At 33.2% G+C, this 20,254-nt stretch overlaps 1 protein-coding gene across 8 annotated transcripts in view; it reads left to right on the forward strand.

Annotated features, from left to right (window-relative positions):
* Positions 1–20,254, forward strand: part of LOC114330054 (plasma membrane calcium-transporting ATPase 2) — a 631,040-nt gene that overhangs the window by 401,538 nt on the left and 209,248 nt on the right. For 3 of the 8 annotated variants that reach the window (XM_028279359.2, XM_028279360.2, XM_028279353.2), the window contains exon 1: positions 6,919–7,341. The exons of 3 other annotated variants lie outside the window; for them this stretch is intronic. The gene's annotated coding sequence lies outside the window, so the exon portion shown is untranslated. Of the gene's footprint in view, positions 1–6,917; positions 7,342–20,254 lie in introns of those variants that run through there. 2 more of the 8 variants (XM_028279358.2, XM_028279357.2) reach the window with 1 other exon arrangement.

Genomic DNA, 20,254 nt, shown 5'->3' on the forward strand with positions numbered 1-20,254 from the left:
CGTACACCATTTTTTTCAATTTTTTATAAGCTATTTTTTAAGCTATATAAGAATATTTTTTTCGCTAGAATACTTACTTCTTAAGTTATCTGCAAAAAACCGTCCAAAAGCATGTTTTTGTTTTGTTAAAAATGAACATATTTACTCGCAAATAACTCGAAAAGTACTGACTTAGTGAAAAAACTCTATAGAACAAAAGTTGCTTAGAATTAGCCATTTTATCCAATTCCGGGCCTATTTTGAACGTATATTTTTTCACTCCCGAGAAAATATTTTTCACCCCGTATTTCCCAATTTTTGTAAAATGGAGGGGGTGTAGGAGTGTAAACTTTTCTTATATAATAATAGACAATTTCAACTATCTATTCCCAAATTTTCATCCTTCCTTTATTTTTTTGGAGGTTTTCGTAAAATTTTGTGTTCCCTAATCGGGCTATTACCATAACTTTTGTTTTCTTTTTATTAATTGTCATTCCATATTTTTTTTAGTATTTTATTCCATATTTCTATATTTCTTTGTAGTTGTTTCTCATTTTCGGCCAATATGACGACGTCGTCGGCGAATGCTCCTTCTGAAATGTCTTCTTCTTCTTGTAGTTCCTTCTCCTATCGGAGGTTGGCTATCATCACAGCTATCCGTACCTTATTGGCGGCTGTTCTGAAAATATCTACTGAGCTGGAACTATACCACTCTCTTAGGTTTTTCAGCCAGGAAATTCTTCTTCTACCTATGGATCTTTTCCCCTTAATTTTGCCCTGCATTATGAGCCTTAACATCTCATATTTCGCACCTCTAGTAATGTGGCCCAAATATTCCAGCTTTCTTGTTTTGATGTTCTTTATGACCTCGCAATCCTCTTGTAGCCTCCTTTACACTTCTGCATTCGTAACTCGTTGAAAATGTCTACTCTTCTTAAGTTTCTATAACCTAGATGCATTTTTTTCACTTTTACTTCAGTTTTAATTTTAGTGAACTATTGTATATTGACCTGGATCCCGCGTACCAAAAAAAATTGATTAATAGCAAGCTGAAAATTTGTTAATAGCTTAACGGTGTCTAGTCGGACAAACTTTGATGTATGGGAACACTGGAACAGGGGAAGTTTTAATTGTGGAACCGGTTAAAAATTTGGAACGTCAGACTACGAAAACGTTCCATGTATTTTGTCGGACAGAACTTCCAATTGATTTGTTACCATTTCATTAAACTCGCATGCAAAAATCAGACTGGTGTTTATCACAAACTGGGCATTTTAATGAGTGGAACACGAAGAACATGTCAAATGACAGTAATCATGTTGGTTAGTAATAGCAGTCTGATTTTTGCATGAGAGTTTAATGAAAGGGTAACAAATGAATTGGATGTTATGTCTGACAAAATACATGGGACGTTTTCGGTAATCTGATGTTCCAAATTTTTAAACTGTTCCACAATTAAAACTTCCCCTGTTCCAGTGTTCCCGTACATCAAAGTTTGTCCGACTAGACACGGTTAAGCTATTAACAAACTTTCAGCTTGATATTAATAAACTTGTTTTGGTACGCGCGATCCAGGCCTAATAGGCTGAATTGGTTTGTTTAAAAGAAACACCATGACTCACATGAATCTCACGGGATTTTTTTAAAATGATAATACTTTGCATAATTATATTTTTAACACTCGTGTTATCAAGGTTGAGACGGACAGATTATTCAGCTCTTCCAATTTGAAAAAAAAAATGAATCTGAGTGCAAATACAGAACTTAATTTTACGACGTGTACTTTAGCTAATACACTTAATTGTCGAGTGCTTAAACTCCTAAATAATATTTTTGTTATCTCGTTATACTTAATTATTTAAAAAGTGTGTAATTGTCATTGACGTGAGAAGATATCAGAACCGGCTTGGTTAATTCTTAACTCAGTACTCTGTATATACCCGCTTATTCATATATACAGGGTGTAACCAAAATGTTGGTGATAAATTAAATTACATATTCTGGAATCAAAAATAGTTCTATTGAACCTAACTTACCTTAGATTAGTAAAAATATGCACATAAAAAAGTTACAGCCCTTTGAAGTTACAAAATGAAAATCGATTTTTTTTAATAGGTATATCGAAAACTCTTTTGAGATTTTATATTGAAAATGGACATATGGCATTCTTAAGGTTTATGGTAAAGGAGCATCTAAAAAAATAACAGTGAAATTTGTGCACCACATTTTATGGGGGTTTTGTTTCCTTAAACCCCTTCCCCCCAATGTTTGTACGTTCCAATTAAATTTTTATTGCGGTCCTATTAGTTAAACACAATGTTTTTAAAACTTTTTTGCCTCTTAGTATTTATCGAGAAATATCGAGAAAATCCACCACATATTTGTAAATGGTTAACAGGTTATAGAGACCTGGTAATAATATAAAAATGTATTTAGAATTTACATTTTGTTAGGTACCTACAAGCCCGATCAAAGAAAATGCAACTTTACGAAAACCTCAAAAAAAAATAAAGGAAGGATGAAATTTGGCAATAGGTAGTTGAAATTGTCTATTATTATATAAGAAAAAGTTTACAATTCTACATCCTCTCCATTTTACAAAAATTGAGAAATACGGGGTGAAAAATATTTTCTCGGGAGTGAAAAAATATATTTTCAAAATATGTCCGGAATTGGATGAAATAACTAATTCTAAACAACTTTTGTTATATAGAGTTTCTTCACTAAGTCAATAGTCAATAGTTTTCGAGTTATTTGCGATTGAATATGTTAATTTTTAACAAAAAACATATGTTTTGGGCGGTTTTTCGCAAATGACTCAAAAAGTAAGTACTAAGTTACGCTAACATTAAAAGTAAGTTACGCTCAAAATATTGTTGGTCCCTTTTATATTTTGGTAAAAAAATTGCGAAAATCACATCCTAATTAGCTTCCTAAATAAAATTAATCTTCACAAGTTACTTTATTTATGTACTGTTTATATGATCTATAAGTCTCATTGGTTAAAAGTGTTCAGTTTTGAAAATAATTGGTTTTAAAGTAAATTTTTTTTTTAATTTTGAAAAAAATTCCAATTTTTTTCAAAATAATTAAAAAATTATTAGTCATACCAAAAATCTCAAAGAGTAGATAATAAAATGTACGTTTTGCTTTTCTGACTATTTTGAATTTTTTGTTTTCTTGTTAGACAAAAAAAGGGACCAACAATATTTTGGGCGTAACTCACTTACTTTTAATATTAGAAGTTGTTTTAACAAACAAAAATAAACCTTTTTTAAACTCTTTAAAAAGTTATAATTAGTTTTCCCTGAAAAGTGCTCCGTTTTTCTAGTATTTCACGTTAAAATATTCGATTTTGAATGTAACGAAAAAGAACCTACATTTCATTAGCTACAACTCTGCTTCTACTATGAGAGACTTCATACATACACCATTTTTTTCATTTTTTGAAAGCTATATTTTTGCTAAGAATATTTTTTCAATAAAATACTTACTTTTTCAGTTGTTTTTGTCCAAAAACATGTTTTTTTGTTAAAAATAAACATACTCACTCGCAAAAAAGTTGAAATGAATTTTCCCCGAAAAGTGCTCCGTTTTGGGGTTATTTTTTACATTGAAATATTCGATTTGGAATTTGATGAAGAAGAACCTACTTTTCATTAGCTATAACTCTGCTTCTACTGGGTCTACAGACCTCAAGCTTACATCATTTTTTTCAATTTTTTATAAGCTATATTTTTGCTAAGAATATTTTTTTCGCTGAAATACTTACTTTTTGAGTTATCTCCGAAAAACCACACAAAAACATGTTTTTTTCTGTTAAAAATGAACATATTCTCTTGCATATAACTCGAAAAGTGTTGTCTTAGGGAAAAACCGCTATAGAACAAAAGTTGCTTAGAATTAGTCATTTTATCCAATTCCGGAAAAAGTTGTTTGTTAACTTGTAAAAGGTTTACTACAGGAGCAAGGTTACCATTTTTGGTCAGACTGTTAGAAGACCCGCAGTCGCAAGGCTACAACTAACATTGCCAAGGAGGTAAGGCTACCTGAGGAAATGAAAAGCCATAACATTATTAAATAAAATGATGTTGGATAATCGAGTACAAATATAAAAATAAATAAGCAAAATCATTGGCTAATACTCGTAAAGTGAATGTGAATTTAGTTGGAAATATATAAAATGATGAAGGGTCATCATTCCATACATTTCTGTGCAACTATATACACCGGTGTTTCGGCCTATTTGGGCTTCGTCAGTATAGTGTAGCAAGTTAAAAAATGATGACCCTTCATCATTTTATATATTTCCAACTAAATTCACATTCACTTTACGAGTATTAGCCAATGATTTTGCTTATTTATTTTTATATTTGTACTCGATTATCCAACATCATTTTATTTAATAATGTTATGGCTTTTCATTTCCTCAGGTAGCCTTACCTCCTTGGCAATGTTAGTTGTAGCCTTGCGACTGCGGGTCTTCTAACAATCTGACCAAAAAGATAACCTTGCTCCTGTAGTAATCCTTTTACAAGTTAACAAACAACTTTTTTAACTTGCTACACTATACTGACGAAGCCCAAATAGGCCGAAACACCGGTGTATATAGTTGCACAGAAATGTATGGAATGATGACCCTTCATCATTTTATATATTTCCAACTAAATTCACATTCACTTTACGAGTATTAGCCAATGATTTTGCTTATTTATATTTATATATATATATATATATATATATATATATATATATATATATATATATATATATATATATAATATATATATATATATATATATATATACAGAACTGGATTCGAAATCCGATGTATTTATCGACCGTACAAGTATATTCTATAACACTATAAAACAGTGTTGAAATTATCGGGAAATGCGGTCTGTGGCTTAGATTGAAACTACATTTAATTCTGTTGAATTCGATATTTCGATGAGTATTTATTAATTTTTCATCTTCATCAGGAACAAACTACAAAATTAACTAACAGTTAGGTACAAACATAATATTACAATGATATAACTTACGAATTGTTGTAGGTATGTTATATAAAGCAATTTAACTTAAAGCTATGCATGTCGTTTCACGAGAACGTCGAGGGCGGCACTGAATCAGGTATCTTTTCTCACATGTGTTAAGGGCCAAAAGTTCCAATATCGAGCCATCTGTTTAATATTCTGCTATTTTTAGAATTTTAAAACATTGCAGTAAATTTCGCTTAATCTACTTGTGTCTGATTTGTAATTAATTGAACGTTTATTACTGTTTATGTGGTACATCTCGAGGAACAATCTTTTCTTATAATTGCTTTCTGAATCTAGGATCTTGATATCTGACAAATTAAATTGGTGTCCTGTTGTTATGGAATGGTGTGCTGCTGCACAAGTATTTTTGTGTGTTTTGCAATCACTTTTGTGCTGCGTTATTCTTTGTTTCAACCATTGCGATGTTTGTCCTATATATTGCCCATCACATTCGAGACAAGAAAGTTGATAGATGATATGACTCTGATTTAGAAGCGGTGTCTGGTCTTTAAGCTTCGAGAATAAGCTATAGTTGGATATGCTATTGTATTTCGCTATTTTGATTTTCGGAATTCCGTTCAGCAGCTTGATTATATTGTTGGTTAAGCCATTTATGAAGGGCAACTTTTTGTAAATCACGGGATCTGATGGTCTGTTTTCACGTTGCCCGTCGTATAAGTCTGAGTTATATATCAGTTGCTTAAGAATTTTACTTGGATAGCCGTTGTTCAAGAATATGTTATAGAGTATTTTTAAATTCTTTTGTGTGAACAACAAAAGAATTTAAAAATACTCTATAACATATTCTTGAACAACGGCTATCCAAGTAAAATTCTTAAGCAACTGATATATAACTCAGACTTATACGACGGGCAACGTGACAACAGACCATCAGATCCCGTGATTTACAAAAAGTTGCCCTTCATAAATGGCTTAACCAACAATATAATCAAGCTGCTGAACGGAATTCCGAAAATCAAAATAGCGAAATACAATAGCATATCCAACTATAGCTTATTCTCGAAGCTTAAAGACCAGACACCGCTTCTAAATCAGAGTCATATCATCTATCAACTTTCTTGTCTCGAATGTGATGGGCAATATATAGGACAAACATCGCAATGGTTGAAACAAAGAATAACGCAGCACAAAAGTGATTGCAAAACACACAAAAATACTTGTGCAGCAGCACACCATTCCATAACAACAGGACACCAATTTAATTTGTCAGATATCAAGATCCTAGATTCAGAAAGCAATTATAAGAAAAGATTGTTCCTCGAGATGTACCACATAAACAGTAATAAACGTTCAATTAATTACAAATCAGACACAAGTAGATTAAGCGAAATTTACTGCAATGTTTTAAAATTCTAAAAATAGCAGAATATTAAACAGATGGCTCGATATTGGAACTTTTGGCCCTTAACACATGTGAGAAAAGATACCTGATTCAGTGCCGCCCTCGACGTTCTCGTGAAACGACATGCATAGATTTAAGTTAAATTGCTTTATATAACATACCTACAACAATTCGTAAGTTATATCATTGTAATATTATGTTTGTACCTAACTGTTAGTTAATTTTGTAGTTTGTTCCTGATGAAGATGAAAAATTAATAAATACTCATCGAAATATCGAATTCAACAGAATTAAATGTAGTTTCAATCTAAGCCACAGACCGCATTTCCCGATAATTTCAACACTGTTTTATAGTGTTATAGAATATATATATATATATATATATATATATATATATATATATATATATATATATATATATATAAATTTAGTCCGATTCTGGATGTACTTTTGGAGTTTGAAGAAGGCATCTAACATCTTTAGATAAGAACCAACGTCAACAGCCTTGTGATAAAATCCAAATCATCGCTGCAGAAAGTTCAGTTGTTCACACTGTAACTCGAACTCACCGCTCAGTCACTGTTTACTGTTATCGACCGAACACAGCGTACAACGCCGGTACAGTAAGTGGAAAGGCAAGACGTGGGGCCAGCAGGCGCGACTGGGACTGGATTTTCGTTCTCGATTCTCGATCCTGCTATAGCAGTGGCTCTCCTCTCCGTGTGTTGATTTCTAGCTCATTTCGTTCGGTTCGGAGTAGTTCCCGTTTATTGTAGTCTGTTTTTTTTTTTCGAATGTGTAAAAAACATTACTAAAGAGTTAATAATTTTTATTGTTTAGTTTTTAATTATTTCGCGACATGGAGTGAAGTGTGTTTATTACCGTTCTACAAATCTTTTTACATCTTTACAATTCAATTTTATTCAATTTTTTGTATGACACGACTGAAGTGAAAAGGTAAGAACTCTAATGTATGCCTTTTATGTATAAGTTTTATATGCATATTTGTTTACTACTACTGACAGCACACTTTATACATGTATTACAATCAGCGCGAAACCAATAGATCCTACACTAACGTCTGACTAATGTTTCATCAATTTGTTAAACAAAGTGATAACGACGAATAAGATACGGCAATTATTATCGGCAATGAATCATTTAAAATTAAAAATATTTAGTTTTACTTATTTATAACTAATTACTAATATATTAATTTAGATCAATGATTATGCTGACCTCGCATGTCAGCAGAATTATAATTATGAATAAGACTATATTACATATACAGAATATATTACATATTACACTAACTTACAACAATCCCTGTTAGATGTACATTAATAAAATCATTCTCAAAACTTTCGTGACATAAGTTACTCTGAATGTTTCTGTGATAATGAGTGTGGTTATATATTTTGTTTTCTATGAAATCATCTGCATTAGAGTTTTTGTACTTTTTGTATACTACATAAAATTTTCATAGATACTATTAGTAAAAATCCGCACACTTTTAAAATATGTCATGCTATGTCTATCTGTAAGTATTAGGTACATTTATGTGGGTCGCTGTTTTTTGGAAAACGTTTTCCCGAGATCTTTTTTTTTGTAACAATATTTTATGATATTTTTAAGGAGAGTTGATATAAACTATTGTAATTTTTAAATATTCGGGACACTATATTTTTGGCACACGAATCTGATAAAAAAATTTGCAGCTTAGACGCAACAACAAAACAATAGGGTTATCGGTTAGTGTGAATAAAAAAATCTACGAAAGTTACAATACATACAATAGTTTGTAACATATTTATCTTCTCAAATAAATCAGAAAAAATAAATCAGAATAAATAAATCAGAATAAATTTAGTAATCGCAAAAAAAAGAGCGTAACTATTAATATACCTATATAACTCTTTGTGCCTATCCTCACTTATGCTTATAATATACTTGTATATAACAGCGCTACAAACTTTGTAGGCCTCTGGCTTCCAAAAACTTATTTTACGTCTCTCCACTTTTCCCTGTCCCATGCTCTTGCTTTACTGCTTCCAACCATTTCTTCTTTGGGCGTCCTCTCATTTTTCCCCATTTCTCCCCCCTCAGGATTGTTTTATTATTTTGGTTCTCTGGCATTCATGTAATGTGACCAAGCCATCTAGCTCTTTGGTATTTTTTCCGTAAGTATTGGTGTTCCATACATCCTTATTATTTATTTATTTGTTCGTCTTCTCCAAATATTTTCTGCCATCTGTCAAAGATCATTTATCAAAAATGTACTTTTCTTTCTGCTGGTTCATAATCCACGTTTCGCTGGTCTGATTACTGTCTCGTGTCTGTCGATTCAAAACTATAGACAGCCTCTACTCCTTTAATTTTAATGTATTTGCTATCATTTGTTATATGTACCCTCATTTCCATATACTGCGATTTTGTTTGGTTTATTGTTAATCCGTATGTTTTCGTTTTTTCTTCAAATTTCTGGGAAACTCCTTCTAAATGTTTTTTCGTTCTCGCAAGTATCACCACATCATCCGCGTACGCTGTGCACTGTTCCTTGCTATTGATAATTGTCCTGATTGTGCTTATATTTGATGTTCTTACGATTTCTTCTAATACTAGGTTGAATCAATTCGTTGATAGCGTTGATTATTTTAAATATCTATTTACTGTGAACGGCCTTGAAAAGCTTTCTTCCATTGTTACCCTATTTCTAGTGTTCCTGAGAGTCGTTATCACTAGTCTTATAAGCTTTTCTGTTATTTCTAATGTTCTCATGGCCTCGTATAGCATCCTTCGGGTTATGGAGTCGTATTCCTGTTTAAAATCGATAAATAACATACTTATGTATTGAATGAGAAGAAGACTCCATAAAAGACTTATACAAACGAAGATTGGACCAAAAGCTAGAAGAGTTTAGGTATGAATCATTAGAACAGACTTACGAACACATAAAAACCTGCATAAAGATAGCAGCCCTAGAAGCTCTTGGAGAAAAAGACCAAAAATACACCCATCAAAATACAAAATTAAACGAAGACACACTGAAATGCATAAAAGAGAAGAAGGAACTCCATATAAAATACCTGAAGACAAAAAACTCTACAGGGAAAAAATAAAGAAGTAAAAAGAAAAGTAGCAAAGGAAAAAAATGAAATATGGGAAAAACATGCACAGAAATAGAACAACACATAGGAGGCACGAGAAATTCAGAGTCATGGCGTATCTTAAAGTCACTCCAAAGAAATAAGACAGAGAAGGTCAAGATCGGTCAAATCAAAGAAAACGAGTGGCAAGAATACTATAAAAAAATTGCTAACCGAAAGTCGCCCCCAATTCAAAGAAGTAGAAAGGGACGGAATAGAAATCTATACATATGACGACATCGAATTAAGCCTAGCTGAGGTAAAGAGAACGATCAAAACACTAAAGAACAAAAAATCAGAAGGCCCCGGCGGAATACCAAATGAATTGATAAACGGATCGGAAAAGCCATTCCGCATGATACACAAAATGTTTGAGAGAGCACTGAATGGAGAAGACTCACCGACAGAATGGACTCAAGCATATATGACATCAATATATAAGAAAGGAAATAGGAAAAACTGCGAAAACTATCGAGGAATCAGCATAATATCATCTATAGGCAGACTGTATGGAAATACCATAAAGGAAAAATTAGAAATATATATACAGGATAAAATCGGAGAAGACCAGGCAGGATTCACAGCGGGGAAAGCATGCTTGGATCACATCTATACGGTCGAACAACTAATGGAAAAACGAATGGCCAAAAATAGATCCGTCCATCTGGCATTTGTAGACCTTAAGAAGGCGTATGACTCGATACCTAGAACCAAGCTATGGGAAGCAATGGAAGAGATCAAAATCCCACGAAGATTAATAAAAGCAGTAAGGGCACTCTACAACAATAACACAGTAGCTATCAAAATGGGCAATCGAATATGCAGTCCATTTAAGACGACAAAGTGACTACTACAGGGCTGCTCCACATCCCCTACCCTATTCAAAATATTCCTGGAAAAGACCCTGAAACCATGGAAAAGAAAGTGCGAAGGAATGGGTATACCAGTAAGGAATGAGTATCTATATACCCTAAGTTTTGCTGACGACCAAATAGTCATCGCACAAGACGAAGATGACTTCAGTTTTATGATGAGGAAGCTGGAACAGGAATATACCAAGAATGGGATGGAAATAAACCTAAAGAAAACTGAATACCTAACAACGGAGAATACAGAAATAAAACAACTGGAAATAGACGAAGGTAAACAAATCAGAGGAACAGATAAGTACAAGTATTTAGGTTTTATAATATCAAACAAAGGAACAACTGAGGAAGATATAAAAAATAGACTAGGACAAACAAGAGACTGCATACGAAAATTGAACCCGATACTGTGGGATAAGAACATCAGCATAAAAACAAAAAGAAGAATATATAATACCATGACAAGAAGTATCCTCACTTATGGGTGTGAAAATTGGACAATAAATAAGAAAACCAAAAATAAAATAAGAGCGACAGAGATGGAATTCCTAAGGAGAAGCTGCAGAGTAACAAGGAGAGATAGAATAAATAACATAGAGATTAAGAGAAGAATGGGAGTGAACTCATACATAATTGACTACATCGAACAGAAGAGATTAACCTGGTACGGACATGTCAGAAGAGCAGACCAAAATCGGTGGATAAACCGAATAACGGAGTGGAGCCCGATAGGAAAAAGGAAGGGAGGCAGACCCCGAAGATCCTTCAGAGATGAAGTAGACGAAGCAATGGAGAGAGGAAATCTACAGGAAGGGGACTGGCAAGACAGAAAGAGCTGGAGAGAACGGTTGAGTGAAGGAATATTATAGACCACTTCTAATATTGCTATACCTCTATAGTTTTTGCACTGTTTCCTCGCCTTTTTTGTATATAGGGCAAAAAAGAGCGCTATTCCATTGTTTCAGCATTTCTTGCAAAATACGGAACAAGAAAACCAATCCGAAGAATAGAAAGAAAATTATCATCATCATCAATGGTGTTACAACTATCCGTGAGTGTTTGCTGCTTTTATTATTGCCTTCCATTTTTATCTGTCTTATGCCACTATTTCACATTGTCTCGCTCCCATTTTCTAAAAATCCACTCTGACTGAAATAATAATAATAGAAAAGAAATTAAACTGATTATTTAGCAGGTAACAACAAATGGTCCTAGAGCCAAAATAATAATGATAATGTTTTTGGCAAAGGAAGATACGATTATACAGGGTGTCCCGAAAAGATTGGTCATAAATTATACCACAGATTCTGGGGTCAAAAATAGGTTGACTGAACCTCACTTACCTATATACAATAGTGCACACAAAAAAAGTTACAGCCCTTTGAAGTTACAAAATGAAAATCGATTTTTTTTCATATATCGAAAACTCTCAGAGATTTTTTATTGAAAATTGACATGTGGCATTTTTACGACAGCAATATCTTAAAAAAAAATTAAGTAAAATTTGTGCACCCCATACAAATTTTATGGGGGTTTTGTTCCCTTAAACCCCCCCCAAACTTTTGTGTACGTTCCAATTAAATTGTTATTGTGGCACTATTAGTTAAACACATTATTTTTAAAACTTTTTTGCCTCTAAGTACTTTTTCGATAAGCCAGTGTTTATCGAGATATTTTGAATATTTGTCGAATCCACCACATATTTGTATATGGTTAAGTACGGTTATAGAGACCTGTTAATAATCTGAAAATTTATTTATAATTTACATTTTTAGGTATATTTTGAAAAAGAAGCTACATCTCGATAAAAGGTGACTTATGAACAAAAGACTAAGAGACAAAAGTTTTAAAAACACTGTGTTTAACTAATGGTACCACAATAATAGTTTAATTGGAACGTACACAAACATTAGGGGGGTTTAAATGAACAAAACCCCCATAAAATTTTTACGTAAATATATTGAAAAAGAAGCCGCATCTCAATAAAAACTGGCTTATCGAAAAAATACTGAGAGGCAAAAAAGTTTTAAAAACGTTGTGTTTAACTAATGGTACCACAATAATGAATTAATTGGAACGTACACAAAAGTTTGGGGGGGTTTAAGGGAACAAAATCCCCATAAATTTTTTATGGGGTGGACAAATTTCACTATAATTTTGTTTTAAGATGTTCCTGACATAAGAATTATACATGTCCATTTTCAATAAAAAATCTCTAATAGTTTTCGATATATTGAAAAAAATCGATTTTCATTTTGTAACTTCAAAGGGCTGTAACTTTTTTTGTGAGCACATTTGTACTAAGGTAAGTTAGGTTCAATCGAACTATTTTTGACCCCAGAATGTGTGGTATAATTTATGACCATTCTTTTCGGGACACCCTGTATTACAAAGACTATGCTTTAATAAAAAGTGGAAATGAAAATGTTAAAAAGAGACATATTACTATTATGTGATTTTAGATAATAAAAATAATATCTGGTTTTAGATTAGCGATTGGAGCTGGAAGGTCAGATAATAGAACAAATGGAGTTTAAATACCTAGGCATCACACTATCTATCTACGAAAGGTTCGAAACAGAAATGGAAGAACAAGTGAATAGAGCAAACAGAGCCGCAGGTTTCCCGAATGTCACAATATGGAGAAAAAAAATATCGGAAAAGAAATGAAAGGCAGAATTTACAAAACAGTCATCAGACCAATAATGACATACGAGACAGAAACACGACCCGACACAGAGAGGACAAAATGATTGCTTGAAGCAGCGGAGATGAAAACCCTTCAAAAAATCGATGGTAAGACTCTATGGGACAGAGCTAGAAGTACAGATATACGACGGAGATGCAAGGTGGATAACATTAATAACTGGGTAAGAAACAGAAGAACAGAATGGAATGACCAAATAAGCCGAATGACAACAAATAGGGTAGTCAGGACAGCGCGAGACTAGAGGCATATTGAAAAAACAGACAGAGTCATGTCTATACAAAAAGAAGAAGAAGAAGAAGAAGAAGAAGAAGAAGATTAGCGATGTGTAGACTTTCAGTGTGTATCATAACATTATAGCACCTAGGATCGACATTAGTGAGTAATGGGGAAATAGATGGAAATGCAGGCAGTAGAATTAGTCTTGGGTGGATGAAGAAAAAGGAAGCGAGTGGTGTTTCGAGGAATAGAAATATTGCTATTACACTGGAAGAAAAATTATACAAAATTGCCATAAGACCAGTTATGATTTACGGAAGTCTCTCTTCTCTTCTTAAAAATATCGGAAAATAAATGAAAGGCAGAATTTACAAAACAGTCATTAGGCCAATAATGACATACGCGGCAAAAACACGACCCGACACAGAGAGGACAAAAGATTGCTCGAAACAGCGAAGATGAAAACCGTTCGAAAAATCGATGGTAAGACTCTATGGGACAGAGCTAGAAATATAGATATACGACTGAGATGCAAGGTGTATAACATTAATAACTGGTAATAACAACAAATAGGGTAGTCAGGACAGCGAGAGACGGTTCCCCAAATAGGAAGACGATCAGTGGGAAGACCACGAAAACGATGGAACGACAACTTACTATAGAGGCACATTGAGAAAACAGACAGAGTCATGTCTATACAAAAAGAAGAAGATTTACGGAAGTGAATATTGGAAAGTTAAAAAGAGAGAAACAACGAATGTATGTGGCGGAAATAAGACTGCTTAAATGGATGAGTAGATTGATAAAAAAGGATAAACTTAAGAATGAGTATATTAGCAGAAGTCTATGAGTGCCACAATTTGATTCGAAAATGCATTGGTTACGATGGTCCAAGCATGTTCTACGTCGAAAGAAGACTTGGGGGGAGACAATCAGGCAGGATATATCGGTAAAAGAGATTGATATTTGTATGACGCAAGATAGAAACTTACGGAGAAATTTAACTGGAAATAAAGCCAAAGAGCATGATAATGAGATTTTCAGAAAATACACGTAGGTAAACGCCGTATAAATTAATCTCCAACTAAGCAGAACCAACGCCGCGCATCTTTAATATTTCCGAATATAGTAGAGAAGCGATTCATGCATGATATTAATATTCAACAAAGTATAATGTGGTGGCCAGTGCATATACCTACGGTTTGAGTTGAATGTGCTGGTTCTACCTATAACAATATAGTTCTTCCGCTGTAACATTTCCCATGCGTCACGATACATACTGTCAGAGTGTCAGTGGTAATAATTAGGAAATGGCTATTATCCCGTGAATGTAATTTTTAAAGTTAATATATTGAAGTGTTTAATCTTTTTTCACTTTTGAGGAGATTGATGGACTCAACATTAAACAGCTTGAACACCATACAGACTATTACGAATATAAAGATAAATATAGAATGGTAATAAATAAATTTAAAAAAGTCACAATAAAGTTACTATCGTTAAGAAGATTTAATATTAGGTGCCTAAGGTTGAGGAATACAAAACTATCGCGTGAATTCCATAAAAAAACAATTAATATTTTTAATATATCAAACCTTTGGGGAAACAATGATACAAATGCAAATTTTTCACAAATTGATTTATCAACACTACGATATTACTAATACTCGTCTTTGTCTGGGGACCCAAAAGTCAATATTGCAACTCTTCCTTTATTGAACTGAAATATTATATTCATTTTTTATAAATATAAAACCAAATAAACAATAAATGCAAATAAGTCAAAAAACTGTCACTGTCATTGAAAATTATAAACGTCAAAATTCATGAGCTATCAAAGACATTCGATATTGTTTATCCTTGTTTAACTTATTGTGATTTATATGAAAAATCGGCTTAATTTTGCGATACTTGTTTCTGTGAGTTAAAAAGAGGACGCTAGGACAAATAATCCCCGGACAAATAATCCCGGACAAAAAATCCCCACAAATTATCCCTGGACAAAAAATTCCCGGACAAAAAATCCCCGGACAAATAATCCCCGGACAAAAAATCTCCACAAAAAATCCCGGACAAATAATCCCCACAAATTGTTTTGGACAAAATATCCCCACAAAAAATTAAGGACAAAAAATCCCCAAGAAATATTTGCTGCCGAATAGTTTTCCGAAATTTTACCAAATTTCAAATTTTAATTCCATGCTGAAAACTTAAAATTTTACATGATAAAAAAATGTGAGTTTTTTCAAAAATCGTGGCAGATATGGAGAATGAGCTAAGGCACCGTTATCATGACAGGCGCTTAACGCGCGTTTTGATGACGCGCGATATACCTACATATATTTTACTTCAGACCGTTCACATGCCAACGCGCGTTAGCATGTGAACGGTCTTCAGTAAAATGTATGTAGTTGTAACCGCGCGTTAAGCGCCTGTCTTGAGAACGGGGCCTTAGCTCATTCTCCATATCTGCCACGATTTTTGAAAAAACTCACACTCTTTTGTCACGTAAAATTTTAAGTTTTCAGCATGGAATTGGAATTCGAAATTTGGTAAAATTTTGGAAAACTTTTAGAGAACTATTCGGCAGCAAATATTTCTTGGGGATTTTTTGTCCGGGATTTTTTGTGGGGATATTTTGTCCAAAAAAGTTTGTGGGGATTATTTGTCCGGGATTTTTTGTGGGGATTTTTTGTCCGGGGATTATTTGTCCGGGGATTTTTTGTCCAGGGATAATTTGTGGGGATTTTTTGTCCCGGATTATTTGTACGGGAATTATTTGTCCGGACCCCAAAAAGAGACCTAATATAAAAAGTAGTTCATGAATAATTTCGTGCATGGGAAAAGTTAGAGTTTTTTTATTTCTCCGTCACCAAACTTTTTTATCAGATTCTATATATTATTCAGTTCAAATGTATTTTTTTTTTAATTTTTCCAAGTGGGCCGGAAACTAACAAATAACATAACAAACAGAATTTTCCAAATTGCTTTGAATAAAATTATTTTAAGCGTATGTCATCGAAATAAATACTTTTTCTCTCTTGGTAATTTTTCAAAAAATTCTTCCTTTTTGAGTTATTTGCAATTTTTGCTGAGAAAATGCTTTAACGATTTTTGAGATTTTTCTAAAAACTACTAAATTAATTGTAATTCCACAACAAGCTTGATAATCTATAAACTTAATGTGCAAGTAAGAATATTTTGAGAAAGATCAGTGGTTTCTATCTCGCTGAAAACATGGACCCGTATTGCGAATATGAGAATATTGCAAAATATTCTTACTTGCACTTGAAAGTTTATAGATTATATAAACTTTTTTGTAGAATTACAATTCATTTGTTGGGGCTCTAAATTTGAGCTTTACTTTAGATGCGAGGAGAGGATGATCTGATCCGCCTATCGCCCCTTAATATATTAATCCTCTTAATTAGGAATTAATTATGGAATGATTAATTCTATTAATCCTAACCAAAAATCAATTTACCAATATTTTCTACTCCATGAATATGTAGGTTTAACCAACATTTCAAATTCCCTTGACCATTACTTTACCGCTTTATTCATACTTTTTCTACACATTCCATAAATTCTTTAATAATTATCTGTTAGACCAGGGCATAAATCGATTTTTAAATAAATCACGTAGAGACTTGCAACTTTTTGCATTGAGTTCAGGATGACACCAGGTGTTTAATCTCAAACATTCAATGTTCACATTCGATATTAAACAATCTTTTGATCACGCCGTATATCACACTAACGAAATTTGTTATTGTATAATTACATGTGCGGGCTTCTAATCTAGTTCACTAATTGCCAATCGTAAACAATATTTTTGGACAATTGCATATTAATTTGATGACTAAATAAAAACCTTTGTTTGATAGTTGCGTGGGCTATAACCCAATTCATCTTGTCGCAAAGAAAGAGTATACATTTAAATCATTCCTCAGAGTCAATTCGAAGAGATAACATGTAGTCTCAGATAATTATCAGTTCAACCATCAAACGAATCTGTCAGTCAAGCAACGTCATTAAGTAGACATTTAAGGTCCCTGAGCACCAGGTTGCGTATTCGTGTTCATTAAATTCAAAAAACCCCGAGTAGCAAAATATGCCCCTTAATATACTGATTTTGACATGTTTATGTAATTTTGGATGCATTTTATGTATGTGTATGTGTAAATGTAATTATGCATTTCCACCTCTTTTTCTATTGTAAACTTTATTACTGACGTCATCCCTAACACAATGCAAAAAGATGGAAGTCGATTGGTGCTATATTAAAAAATCGATTTATTTTTTCCTAAATATGATCTATATAGTTAATTCATTTTCAAATATAGTATCACTCCTTACAACCTTAATTATATTCACTTGATTATCTAGTATTTCATCCTGTTAAACATTAAATTCAAACATAATTCTAAATTATTCATACACAATAACGTCATTACTATTTTCTACATAATTGCACTGAAGTACCTATCCTCACATTTGTACCATAATTACTCTGAACTGGGTCAAAAACAAATTTTAATATCAAAATTCAACTTCATTTGTTGCATTTTTACAAATTTTCCAACATATTACGTATAATAGGTCATTTGAACAATAATATTTTTAAAGTTTGATTAAAATTTTCAATAATGTACAGTGACACGACATAATATACCTACTAAGTTATCTTGATAATTTTACATCTTGACATTTTTAATATATTCCATTTCCTGAATTTAGGTCTCAGTTGGCTATTTTCACAGTTGCCGCCGTTTTAGAGTAAACGTTTAAAATGTTCGCTTTTGGTTAAAATCTTTAATCATCGACATTGATAAAATGTAACACAAATGTTTTTATACCTAAAACTGTAACTCGGTATTTGTAAAAGTAATATTGCCAGATATTTTCATTAACAGTCAAGATTTCATGCTTTTGTGTTCAATGAAAGTGAAATTACTTACTTTCAGGAATCATTGATGATGGTCTGATAAGACTAAAAACGTTTTATGTCAACTAATCCTTTTGTAAAACAAAATAGACCACGGCATTTAGCACAAAATAAATCGATTTTTAAATACAGCACCTAGAGACTTACAACTTTGTGCATTGTGTTCAGGATGATATCAGGAAAAAAGTCTACTATAGAAGAATGGGTGGAAATTCATAGTTGCATTTTAAAGCGCATAAAATGCATCCAAAAATGCATAAACATGTCAAAATAAAAGTGTATTAAGACGAATAAGCCATCATAACCGATCACCGGAGCACCTGGTGCCCAGGTTCACTACTAAGATACGTCATCTGAAGTTTCGAGCATTTTCGGTACTAAATTGATGCAAACAGATTACTCGGGGGTTTTTGGGGTCGCTGAACCAGAATACGCCATCAGAACCGACGTTGGTGCACCTGGTGCCCAAGGACCCTCCAACCTCCAGAATATAACGTGCCTTAGCAGTGACCTTGGGCACTAGGTAGTTCGGGGGTCAGTTCTGATGGCGTATTCGTATTCAGCAATCCCAAAAACCGCCTAGTAATCTATTTGTATACAGTCGAGGTCGAAAACCTTTGAAATTCCAGAGGTGACGTGCCTTGACAACGACCGTGGACACCAGGTGCTCTGGTAGTCAGTTCTGATGGCGTATTCGTATTCAGTAACACCAAAAACCCCTCGTGTAATCTGTTTGCATCAATTTAGTGCCGAAATCACTCGAAACTCCTGAAGCTGAAGTGACCTCAGACACCAGGTGCTCCGGTTGTCGGTTCTGATGGCGTATTCGTTTTCAGCAGCCCCAAAAACCGACCGAGTAATCTATTTGCATCAATTTAATGCCCAAAACCCCCAAAACTCCATAAGATGACTTGCCTTAACAGTGACACTGTCTAATGGCGTATTAGTGTTCAGCAACTCCAAAAACCTCTACGCAAGCTGTTTGCATCAATTTAGTGCGATATACAAAATCTCGAATTACATTAGAAAGAACAAGAATACCAATTGCGAATACGAAAGAGGTTTCAGACTCTGGAAGAAGATACTTATACCAAATTTAGAGCTGTCAATAAACCAGAAATGGGAAACTATAAGAGAATCCATAGAAACAGCAGGAATAGAATGCATAAAGAAAAAGAGAAAACCGAGAAAAAAGTAGTTCAACCAGGACTTTAAACAAAGATTGAAACTAAAAACCAAAAGGATGGTGCTACTAACAAGACCAACAGATGAAAATAGAGAAGTTTATCATAGAAATAGAACAGAAACGAGAGAGTGTTCAGAAAGAAGACAAAGCAATACCTATAAAGTTGGATAAAGCAACTTGAGAGTAAATACAGAACCGGTCAGTACATAAAAAGTATTTTCAAGTGGAAACAGCTAAATGGAAGAAAAGAGTTTAGTGATAATGAAGTAGATAGAATAAAACATAAGAGATAGAGAAATAAGAGAAATGAGACTGAGAAATCGAGGTCAAGTAACCAAGGTCGACTAGACACTAGATGATCTCAGAAGAACCAAAATACATCCAAAGTATTTTGATTGTCCTAAATATTTCTCTTATATATAGAACAACCTTTTCAGACTAAATACTCCTAGTATATAATACGAAGCGGCAAGTGTGGAAATGGTGACAGATGTGATTAAAGTATTTATTGCAAAGAAGCGTGAAAAAGACTTCATAACCATGCAAGCGTACAGGCTATTCAACTCCTGGATCAGCAGGGAATAGTGAGATGACTCAAGAGAACTAAACTTTTCGGGTTAATGTAAAACCTTTTGTGTTAGTGTAAATTATATTAAAACAGCATATTAAAGATGAATGCGTTCTTGGAATGGACATTCCGCAGAACAAATTTATCAATTTATATATGTTCAAAATAAAATTTTGTTTATTGAAAATGAAAAAGGTGTCTCAAATTTAGAAGAATCGATACCTCAAGTA

Source organism: Diabrotica virgifera, chromosome 10 (assembly GCF_917563875.1).
Source record: "Diabrotica virgifera virgifera chromosome 10, PGI_DIABVI_V3a".
In the NCBI taxonomy this organism is placed as follows: Eukaryota; Metazoa; Arthropoda; class Insecta; order Coleoptera; family Chrysomelidae; genus Diabrotica; species Diabrotica virgifera.